This window comes from Andrographis paniculata, unplaced genomic scaffold (genome assembly GCF_009805555.1).
Source record: "Andrographis paniculata isolate CXL003 unplaced genomic scaffold, ASM980555v1 Contig80END, whole genome shotgun sequence".
NCBI classification, from domain to species: Eukaryota; Viridiplantae; Streptophyta; class Magnoliopsida; order Lamiales; family Acanthaceae; genus Andrographis; species Andrographis paniculata.
Genome location: NW_026137618.1, coordinates 1525617 through 1538191, shown reverse-complemented (window position 1 = coordinate 1538191; position 12575 = coordinate 1525617).

Here is a 12575-nt window from a genome sequence, read left to right as displayed (position 1 = left end):
TCCCGCCCGTCCCCATTTGTGGCATATGCATGTGCAAGTTTCGCAGACCCACTTGCACCTGAGGGGGCGTGTTGGGGACTCCCGTTTGCGGGATATGTAACTAATGGCTTAGTTTCCCTAACAAGTTCGAGCTTTTAGGTGAGACGGTCATTAGCATCCGACAAGAAAGGAATGGCTTGCGTCATTAATTGGGAATCCATAAAGAGTGGAGCCTGAAGAAAAAATTCTTGGAATCCGGCCTTTCCTCTAATTTCCGCCCCATAATCCAATTGAATTTCCATACTACTTTCGAGAGGACCTCCTAACCGACTTCCCATCCATATTGTCTTCTTAGTTGATCTCAAATGAAGTCCTAGAGAACTTTTAGACATCAATGCAGTCTTCTTATTGAACTTCCACACTATGCTTTTGTTGAATCCCGAGGGATATCCTAGAGTTCGATTGAACCTTCCTGTTGGATCTCAAAAAGCTTGAATAGGCCAATAGGCTACGAAGAAGGACCTTTGGTACTAATTACTCCCCAGCATACTCAAAAACTAGGATACTCACACCAAAATATTAGGTGGATTAAAGATGGCGAGAAAGTGAATACTATTAAGGCGGAGGCTGATCCACTTGTTGAGGATTCCAAAAGAAAGAAGGAATGCAACTTTACTACTAAGTGGGAGCAATATGGGAAACCAAGTGTGGGGGCATACAAAGTTATTCTCTCAGGTTCAAAAGCAGGAGAACTAGTACTAATACCAATTCACATGAACAAAGAAAAATCCTACTTCCAAGAAGGTTTCTCAGCCTTATGTTCTGCAACTAGAAAATGATCCAATGCATCATGGACTTCTTGGTAGAAAAATGACAAGACTATTAAATGTTCTTGGAAGTCCAATACCTCCAAATATTTTTGTGAGTGCCATGTTGTTGTACCCAAAAAGTGCAACTGCAGGAAAAATTGGTGGAATCCAACCTAATATGGAGATGATTCAGCCCAAGAAAGTGATAATCAACCCAAGGGATGAATCAGTGGGTTGTGTAAGAGGAAGACCCATCGCCGATGATTTTAGAAGGATATAGTTGAAGAGAAACCAGAGCATGAGGCAACTGAAAGGAATTAGAACTGAAGGTTTTAAGTTTTATTTGAGTATTCATTGATTGTACTTGAGCAATCATTGATGAAATGACGATACATTCAAGGAAAAGAGCAAGCATAAGGTAGTTGAAAGGTGCAAGAATAGCAGTTATGAGAGTTACTCAAGGATATCATAATGGAAATCAAAGAAACATTAACGAAGCTCAATGAATGCAAGTGAAGATCAACTTTAAAAGCCAGAATGGACAAGGATAAAAAAAACGACGACCAATACACCACAAACTTATCTTTTTCTTTTCCTTAGCGTTCCTTATTTTTTTCTTGCAATGCATTTCTTTTAGTTTTAATTAAATGCAAGTCATTTAATTTATTTTGCCTTCTTTTCATCGCTCCTACTTTATTTATGTTATTTTCATAAATCATTCTTCAATTTTGGTTGGGCTATTTTGGGCCTAATTTGATGAAATTAAAAGGGCCCATGTCTATTTTAATCATAAAAAGAGAGAGAAAGAGAGCAGGGAGTTTTCTCTTCTCCTTAGCAAGCAGCCGCAGCCAGCCATTCTTCTTCTTATTGGAATTCTTCTCTTCCATTTGATCTCTTCTCTTATGGTAAATGACGCTAATCTTAGATAAATGATCCGTTATAGTTTCCAGACCATTTTTTTATTCTTTATGATATTTTAAAATTATTTTTAAATAAGTTTGTTCTAAAATATTGGGTTTTCCGATTTTCTCTTTAGAAACTTCATTAGGATGTTCTTTAGCATTTATATGGAAACTTTTATGGTGATTTAAGTGGAAAAGTGAGTGATTCGTGAAGTGGGTTAGAAACCCTAATTTTTTCATAACCTAGTTTATGTTTTTGGATAAAGATTAGTGGTTATTTTTAAATAGTATGTTTTTTGAGTTAGATTGCCTATTTGGATGGACATATTGTCCGAAGGGTCATTTGGCAAACTAAAGTGAGATTTTAATGAACTTGTTGGATTATTAATACTCTACTTCTTGCGTGGTTATTAAATGAAAATATTGTTTGACAAAGAGAATGTTTTATAAAAAAAATTTAAAAGGCCTCATTTAACTTTTGCTTATGTTGCAAAAACATGGTTATTTGGCCGATGCTTTTATTGATTGGTTGATTAAATATTGGCAAATGGAATGTTTTGAGTTGAAAGCTCTTTTTAAGATTTTCTTAATAGCATGTTAAGTATTGGGTCAAATTGGTAGTTGAAACTACCCATCAAGTCCGATCAACTCGTCGACTGTTTGGGATGATAAGGTGTAGCCTTCCACCTCTGTTCCTTGCCAATACGTGAGGGTATACTATATTTTAGGATAACTAGCTGACCTCGAACTAGAACCCGAATAGGCTAGGTATTGGGATCGAGATGGAGGGTTTCCTTTTCGGGGGATTCCGAGGTACCCGTCATTTGGGATGAACTGGTCTTTAAACCATCATCCGTGATGGAGGGATGGATTGCGTACAATCCTCTCTTGGTATGTTATATTGACTTTCTTTTCTATATTGCCATATGCAATAGACTAGGGAGTTTTGCCATTTTATGTCCCTCGTAAACTAATAAATAAGTTGACTTACTTGTACTTTGGCCTTCAAATCCTTATGTACCTATTGTGGAGCTTTCATTGGTGATTGTGACCCTATATTTTCTATGTATAGTTATGTGACATGTCAAGTGAAGTAATAAGTATGGAAAACTAGGTTAAGTCGGCCCTAATTAAGGCCCAGTGGAGCTTTCTTCGTGATGTGTTCATCACAATTACTTGAGAATAAAATGAAGGCATGAGGGGGCCACTATAAAATACTTGTATGTGTTTGTATGTGTGAGTTGTCTTTATATAATATGTGAAATTTTCATTCAAATTATCTTCTTCAAATGATTTTTGCACGTGAATCATGGCATATATCGTATCAAGTTACCTTCGATTAATCGTGCTTGCTCAACCATCGTGTTGACCCTCTTTCTACAAATCTTTTGTAAGTGATGGTGTTACTGTTATGCCTAAATGATGCATCCATGTTACATGATCCATCGGCGGAAAAATAGAATTATCTCATCTAATATGATGGTTTTGAGTTTATTAATATTTAAGAATTAACATCTTCTGAACAAATTTCCGGGTTACGCTTTTGACTCAAACTTTTTTTATAATGAAGGATTTTATATATGATGCTTTCTTCATTCATTCCATTGATCAATGATGACTTTTTATTATTATTATTATTATTGTAGCCAAAATTTTGATTGTTTGAACTCTTTGATATTCTCATTTTTGAAAAATAGTTTTCGATAGTAGTAATGGCGTCAAGTGGGGCTTGCATCAGCTTTTGGAACATTTATTTTCATTAGGTTGGAGCATTGATAATCAATTCCTAGTCGAGTTATTATATTCAAATTGTAAAATTATTTCACATTGTGGACATCGACCTTGTTTCGCGCTTGAATATATTCTTGAAAGTTCAGTGGTATTTTATCATGGCTTATTAAGGTAGATGCCGTTAGTCTTATACATCACATAGAGTCCAATAAATGTAAATCAAGCTACAATTGTCGTTAGGTGTACAGTTTTTCATGGTGCTTGTATTGGGTTCAAGAAAATTTAGTGGCATTTATTTTCTTTGGTTAGGGTTAATGCAATTACTATTGTTGGTCACACAATAGTACACCAGAATTAAGGGGAAAATTATATAATATCTTCTAAAAGTATTTACAATTATTACCATGCTTCTATATATTTTTGTTGATGTGTTTTGCACCTATTCTCTATAAAACTCGCAACTTTTGTACTTGGGACATACATGAGGAGCACTTCACGGCAAAGCCACCACATTCTAGTGAGAGCACTACATTGCATGATGTAATATTTTTAGTACATATATAAAGATAAATATGTCATTTGTTATTTCTATTTATTTTAAATTGCAATTTAAACTACTTGGTTAAATTGTAATTTAAATATTCATTACAATTAGTGGAATGGATGAATTCATTATAAAACAACACTGGAGAGAGGAATTCACTTAAGTAATTGTGTTAAAAAAAAATTCAATTGCACCTTTAGCTCAACTTTTTAATTGACTTTTATTTAAAAATATTAGAAATAGCAAAATATATATTTATCTCTAGTTTGGTTTGAGCACTATGACTTGGCTTCTACTCAAGTCTTGAGATTTGAATTACAAGAACATTTAACATTGGGGACATGGATTCACTCAATGGCATTTACTACAATATGTTTGATCTATCACAATGACAATAGTAGGAATTGGTGTCTAGAAGGGATGGAAGATTGAAATTGTAGAATATGTATTTTCTGTTGGCACGCGATATATATTGTGATTAAATATCATTTTATGGAAGGAACTTCAATTTTTGTATTATTCAATAAATTCCCTAAACTAAAATGGGCATAAAATTAAACAACTTAAAGTCATCTTAAGTTCTATGCGTGATGCATTGGAATATTGTTTGTACGACTATTTCATTTCTTTTCCTATTTATCAAAGAAAATTTTGACCATCACTCTTTCGAAGTTGGAGAATAAATAAATATTGGAATTTAATTTTTTTTTTTTTACTTAGTTTTGATGGATGATTCACTTATACCACTTCTTTTTTTACATGATTCGCACGCAGGTTTTCATGGATAATTCAAATAATGCAAGGTAGGTCCTGTATAAGTAATTTAGGATTTAAATCATTGATTGAATTCTAAGTCTAAATTTTTATTCTACAAAATGTACAAAGCAGTGCTGCACCCACAGACCTTTTCAAGGATATGAAGACTAGATCCTCAGTGAAGGATCGGGCACGGAGGATCCTGAATCACTTGGGATACGAGTGTCCTCACTTTGCCACATGTATGCTGCCATCGAATGTCTTGCATGGATATTCACTGGTAATCGTTTTGAGCTAAAAAATGCTATTCTTTGTATGCTTTCAATTAAGATTTAATTCAGCAAACAACTCATGCATTTTCTTTTTCTCTATCTCAATGAAGCATATACCAACGGAATTCTGCAATACTTATTTTCCAACTTGTAATACACCTATTAAATTGGTTGATGAACGTGGAGATGAGTATATAGTATCCTACCTATGCGGGAAGCGCAGTCTGAGTGCCGGATGGATTACATTTTCGAAAGAACACCAATTACGGAGAGGGGACATAGTGATCTTCGGACTGATCGACACATGCACGTTACAGGTAGTATGCTATTAACAATGAATTTGAATTTATTCTTTCTTGGTTAGGTAATTTACTTGATTACTGCATTGCTTCAAACTACTTGTGACATCAAATTTCTTCAGGGGGAAACATTTTAGTGTGATTTTAGTGATTCGTTTTGCGTTTGATGTTACCAGTGATTCATTTTGAATATGATATTTTAGATGATTAGATTTTTTTTAGTAAAATATTTCATCAAGCAGTGTATCTTGTAGGTGCACATCGTCCGGGTGAATGAGCTGGATGTTTCGAGTGCAGCTCTCACTCTCATCGATATTCGAGCTTCTGGAAGATAAACTGGTGCAAGTTGGTCATTTTACCTCTCTCTCTCTCTCTCATCCTACTGCACATTAATAATTGCAATGAAAAGGTGTTGATGGATCTCTATCCTAATTGAGTATTGTATCAATTTCATGTCAAGGAAAGACAATAGAAAGCATATAAAGCAACAAGTTGTGGAGCCTTTCTTATCATATAGTAATTATGAATGGTTTATTTAATGAATAAAAATAAATGAAAGTTCTTATAAAACCATTTGTATAAAGTCTATAATATTAATATAGCTATTGGTAATAATGAATAGCGAATTGGTGATCATATTACAAATACAATCATGAACCTGGCGTAGCCCTTCGCATATCATCTTCTCTTAGTGCGGGGTGCATGAAGCCATCCAGCTGGGTTGTCGACTCCAATGGCATTACTTTTCACAAAGTTTGTTTATGTTTGTTCTTAGTTCTAGGAATTTTTTGAGCTTGATTTTATCAATGCTTCTTCAATTGAATCTTCGTCCTTAACTCATTTCAAGTGCATTTATGTGAATCTGGATTTGAGCTCTTGATATGTTTTTATAAATTCAGCTTGATAGATTTATATTTAGAGAAGATTCTAGCTTGATTTGGTAATTCAGGATTTTAGCTTCCAATAGTTGTTACAATAATTCAAGTCCAACTACTAGTGTCTGTAATTATAGGATAGTAACATAATGGGACAAAGTTTTGGTGAGGCAGCACATGATGCTTTGCTTAGGCATGACCACACACAGCCCCTGTAGGAATTTTTAGCACCTGACGTGACCATGGACAAGCAGTATAGTCTCTTCTGTTTTTCTTACGTGACCACCTCATCTATTTTGTTCCGATTTCTTCTTCACCTGGTGTTCTCTCAACAAAGTTCAACATGTTTTCACTTGGGCATGTGCTACAATAAGCTTTCTTACAAATGAGGGTAATTCCACTAAATTTCTGTTTAATATATTCAAATATATATACCTCATTTTTTTCCAGGACTACAACACTTTCTCTCAACCTAATTAAATTGTTGTTAGTTAATCTTATTATCGTTAGTCAATTCTTATGCCTTGTTTTGCGTTTTGTCATCAATGCACCAGAATTTTCTGATGGATTTATTTATTTATTTTATTTTTTATGAATTTCATAAATATGAGTGGTCCTGATGGAGAATTAAAAGTGTGTTGTATTTTAGTCCAATAAGTATCTTCATTTTTTATTTTTTCTTATATTAACCGGTAAGTTTCTCGTCAATCACAGAGAATTTAATATTGACGAAAAATTTGAGTAGAATCTCATGTGAGTTTCTCTGCTCGCTGAATAGGGATTGAATTGTTTTGAGCTAAAATTACACTAAGAAAAGTTAATTCAGAAATTGAAGTAATTGTGGGGGAGTCCGGTGGATCGCGCGGGAATAGCATTATGTAATTACGATGCAATGAAATAATGGATGAGGGTTCCTGAATCTTGAGTGAAGTTCCCTTGTGATGTGGATTACTAAATTAAGATTGTGTTAATTAAATAAGGGATATCAAAAGGGGAAAGGTTCTCTCCCATGAGTGAAAATGTTCAAGATATATGTCTATACTTCAAGCGGGAAAATGTCACATAAGAGTGATTGTATAGACCTTGTGTGCTATTTACTCGCCGTTGCAATTACTATCTACCAATTACTATATTTTGTAAGTCAAATCGAGATCAAGGGGTAACTTTCACATTAGTGTATATACAGTCTTGGGTCTATCTAGTACCATTGAGTCCACTCAGAACCTTCTAACTAGATTACACCAGATGACTTGTATCCTTTTTCTAATTAAAGTTCGTGGGCCACCTCATGAACTAGTTATCTTATACATGTTTCATCCATGGATATTAATGAGATAGGGAATAAATATACTTTATTAATTACTAAGGATTGGAATCTGAGAATTACATTAATCAAGAAGTAAATCTATCTAAATGAAGAAAAGCAAATGGGGTGTGTGGCCGGGCTCATGACTCCTATCGCGATTAGTGTCAGCTGTCCTGTGAAATGACTTGGAGCTTTTAGAACTTAAGCTTCTCGTGTTTCAGAGTTGGTAAAAAATGTGAAATGAATGGTGAATGTTACAAATGATCGACATCAACTGCTATTTGTAGGCATTGGTTGAGCTTCTATAAGGTTGGCATTTATTGACTGTTAACATCCCGCTAACACTTTTGATTCTCAACCGTCAAAACTAAGAGATGCAAAAACTGAATGGTTGATCTTGCTCCCATGCAGGATTGAGGTAATTGACCTTTAAAGGAAAGCCAAGCTATGTGATTCAATTTGTTAGGATTAAATTAGTAATTATGCAGTTTATTTATTTGAATTTTTGAATATGTAAGTTATGGTAGTTATTTCATACACAACGTTTGGATAGGTTAGTAGAAGTTGTATGCCTGTGTCATGTAAATATATCATTCAATTGGATTACTTTATATTCTCTCTTTATTCAAATTACTCAAATTCCCAACATATTTGGTATGAGAGCCAAGTTAAGAGAATTCACAATGGCTTCAAATGGGAATTCTTTAAGTGCGCCAACCTGTAATTCCTATTTTCTGTCGAGATAATTTTGAGTATTGGAGCATAAAATGAAGACTTTATTTAAATCTCAAGATCTATGGATACAGTAGAGAATGGATCAATCTAGACGATCGGCCAGATTGAAGGAAAATCAGAAAAAAGATTCAAAGGCAGTGTTTTTCATTCAACAAGCCGTACATGAGACGTTTTTCTCAAGAATTGCAGCAGCGGATACTTCCAAAAAGGGATGGAAGATTTTAGAAATTGAGCTTCAAGGATCATCAAAAGTGAAGGTCGTGAAACTTCAAACTCTTCGGCAGGAGTTTGAAACGCTGCACATGAAAGGAAATGAATCTGTGCAAAATTTTTTGTCAAGGGTTGTGACAATTGTTAATCAAATGAGATGATATGGAGAAGATATAAAGGATCAAACTGTTGTTGAGAAAGTACTACGAAGTTTACCTCAAAAGTTTGATCATGTTGTGACTGCGATTGAGGAGTCTAAGGACTAAGACAAATTTCTCACTTGATGAACTGATGGGTTCATTGCAGGCCCATGAGGCGAGGATTAATGAAAAGAGTGAAGAAAAAGGCATTTCAAATGATCGCACGCACGCAACAGACATGCAACGACAGATGACAGATCGCACGCAGCAACAGACAGACAACACAACAGACATATGGCAGATCGTTTTAGATCACTCGCAGGCAACAGACAAGAAGCGAAGATTTTAGATTGCACACAGATAACAGACGAGCAGCGGACAGATGACAGATCGGAGACGAGACGAGATAGATTTGCAAAAAGACAACTTGCAAAGGCATGATCTCAAAATTACGAGACCTCCGGGTACAATCCAGGTTGAATGTACCCGGAGAAACACGGGTTGGTAGGCTATATCTACGGCATGAGAAAAATAGGCTATGATACCATGTTAGAAATTTTGGGGGAAAATAATAAGATTGTCTTATTATCATCAAAATAAGGAGCCTATATATAGGTCATACAAAACAGACTCGATAGACTCAAATCTAAGTAATCTAATTTATGAAGAAGATCAAATCTAGATATAAATCCACTAAATCTAAAACTGAATATCTAAAATATCTCAACATTAGGTTTTTGAATTATGGAAGTTTGAAAAAAAAAGAAGCAAAAGTTAATATTTGATTTGATGTTTTGTGAAAGAAAAATATATTTGATGTGATATTTTTTGAAAAATGAATAGGGTCAAATGAGTGAAAGTGTATTGTGTAAACAAAGCCTTAATCTCTATCCATACAGGGAAGCTGGTCTAGCACCGGCTCAACTCCAAGGATACCATAACTAGCTGTCAACTAATCATAACTGATACCATAACTCGTTAGAGTAAATTTAGCATAGATGCCGATAACCGGTAAATAGAAACAAAATATTGCCAGAGATTATTGTGTCAATGCTTTTCATAGTCATCAATTTCGATTGCGTTGTTAAGTGTTTATATAGATGATAAGTATGCAAATTATAACGAAAAATAAATTATAGAATTTCTTTCACGAGACATGATCTCTATTATGCACAACAAAGGGCTGGTATACTAATTATATGATCCCTTTATGCACAAATGAATTACAAGGTATTACATGCAAGATAGTTGAAACTTATGAATAAAAATTTAGTTCAAAATATATTTCAATGTGTAACACCCCGGCCGGCTCAAATCGGACTGTCACCACCACGCCATACCGGAAGGCTCGTTCATCAACCAACAAACCCTAAGTTGTAGCGCTAAGGCTAAAATCAATAAATACAAACAACTAATAGGAATTTAAAATAAAGACGTACCGGCTTATCATTTAAATAAGTAAAGTTTGAGAGGGAAAAAGAAACATAAGTTGGAAATAGTTCAAAAGACATTAGTTCTTAAATATAATTAATGAATTTCAAAAGCACTTTAGAAGCTAAAGTAGCTCTCATTTCCCCGATGGATCATATGACGTGAATGTATCATTTAAGTATAACAGAAGCATCATCACCTACAAAAGGTTGAAAGAAGAGGATCAACACAACGGTTGAGTAAGCGCAATTAATCGAAGATAAATTAATACGATATAATGCTACAAAATCATTTGAAGGAGATAATTTGAATAAGATGAAACATATCACATAAGGGTAACTCACACCCACGAGTTTTTTAGCGCCTCCCTTATATCTCATTTTTATTCTCAAATAATAGCGATGAGAACATCACGAAGAAAACTCCACTAGGCCTTAATCAGGGCCGGCTCGACCCGGTTTTCCAACCTTATTACTTTGTATGACACGTCACATAGTTACACATAACAAGCATAGGGTTACAACCCTCAAGGAAAACTCTACAATATGTATTTAAGGGTGCGAAGCCCAAAGTACCCGTAAGTCAATTTATTTATTAGTTTGCGAGGGGCGCCAAACGGCCCACAACCCTCTAGTCTCCAATATAACATACCAAGAAGGGTTTGTACGCAATTCATCCCTCCATCACGGATGACGGTCCAAAGACCTTTTTCATCGTGAATGATGGGCGCCTCGGAATCACCCAAATAGGAAGCCCGCCATCTCGATCCCTCGACCTAGCCCATTCGGGTTCTAGTTCAAGGTTAGCTAGTTATCCTAAAATATCGGTATATCCTCACGCGTTTGTAAGGCACAGAGGTGGAAGGCTATGCCTTATCATCTAAACGATCGACGAGTTGATCAGGCTCGACGGATAGTTTCAATTACCAATTTGACTCAATCGTCAACATGTTATTAGGCAAATTTTAAAAAGAGAGCCTTAAACTCAAAACATTCCAATTGCCAACATTTAACCAACCAAAAAGTGGAATATTAAAATCCAACAAGTTCATTATAATCCCATTTTATTTCGCCAAATAAACATTCGAATAATATGTCCATCCCAATAGGGATAAATCTTTTCCCCAAAAAGAAAACCATAACTCAGTTAGGGCAAACTAGGGTTTCAAACATATTCCACAAATTCTACGATTTTCAATTTAAAATAATATAATAATCTTCACATAAGTCCTATGAGACATTATAATCAACTTTCTAGAAGAAATTGGCAAAACCTAACACTTGTAGAGAAAACCCACTTGAAAATAATTTTGAAAAATATCAATAGTTTGGGTTTAGGGATTAAAACATATCATCTATCTAAGATTAATGCTACTTACCTTAATTGAAGAGACCAAACTGAAGAGTTTTGCAGAAGAAGAACTCCAAGGAAGAAGAAGAGGGGGCTGGCGGCTGGCAGCGTCTGGCTGCCTCTATTCTGTCTTTTTTCTTTATTATTATTTTTTTATATATTTTATTAAATATAAAAGACTTGGGCCTTTATTATTTATTTTATCCTACTTGGGCCCAAATTGATCCAAACTCAATTTTTACTCCTAATTTAAACCCAATTTCGTAATTTCGTACACTAAAAGCCCAAAATAAATTAGGCCCAAAATAATATTGTCCGACTCCGGCGTTGGACTCCGGCGAACTTTCAGCGATTATTTTACCGGGTATTACATCCTTCCCCCTTTAGGACATTTCGTCCTCGAAATCGATCTGCATGTCTGGAGCTACCTCAAACAACTCCGCCAATTTAAGCTTCAAAAGATTAGTAGGAAATTCTATGTCTCCGATCATGACTGACACTCCTACGAAAAGACAACTACAAGGCACTAGCTCTCCTGAAGGTAGCATAATCTCTACCGAAGCCCCTACTCGAGAATCTAATTCTAACTTTTTAGTCCATCTACTCGATAACCAACGTACTAGTCATGATGCCTCCTGGTTCTCCACAGCTTGCCCTCTCGTCATAACATTGATGTGACCTCTCTGGCTACTCTTTCCTCCTCCTCTCGCATGGTGAGGTGCCACTGGTGGCATACGTCCTTGCTGCTGCGGAACCAGAGCCCTCTCAATTGCATTCGGAGCTCCAACTAACTTGGGGCAAAACCTCTTGACATGTCCCGGCTCATGGCAGTAATATCAAGTGACGGGCTGGCCATCACAACGAACTTGGGATGAGATTTTCTACATCGGCTACAAACAATCGGACCGCCATGACTGTTACTCGAATTTCCAGGGGTGAATTTAAGGTGAGATGCATAAGGCATACCCGGGAACCTCTCCAATTGATCCTCTCGCTGATGGTTCTTCAAACTCTCATTGACTTTCCCTTTTCCTCTATCTACCCTGCGGATTCCATCCCTCCGCTCATTATACTATATCTGATAGTCCCGATAAATGTTAGCCGTCTTCTCGTATGCCTCCTGAAGGGTCGTCACACTGAAACCAGCCAAGAACCATTGAAGGTCTCGGTTTAGCCCGCCAACAAACCTCATCAACTTACATCGATCATTTGCCGCCAAATCCGGAGCATAGGCAG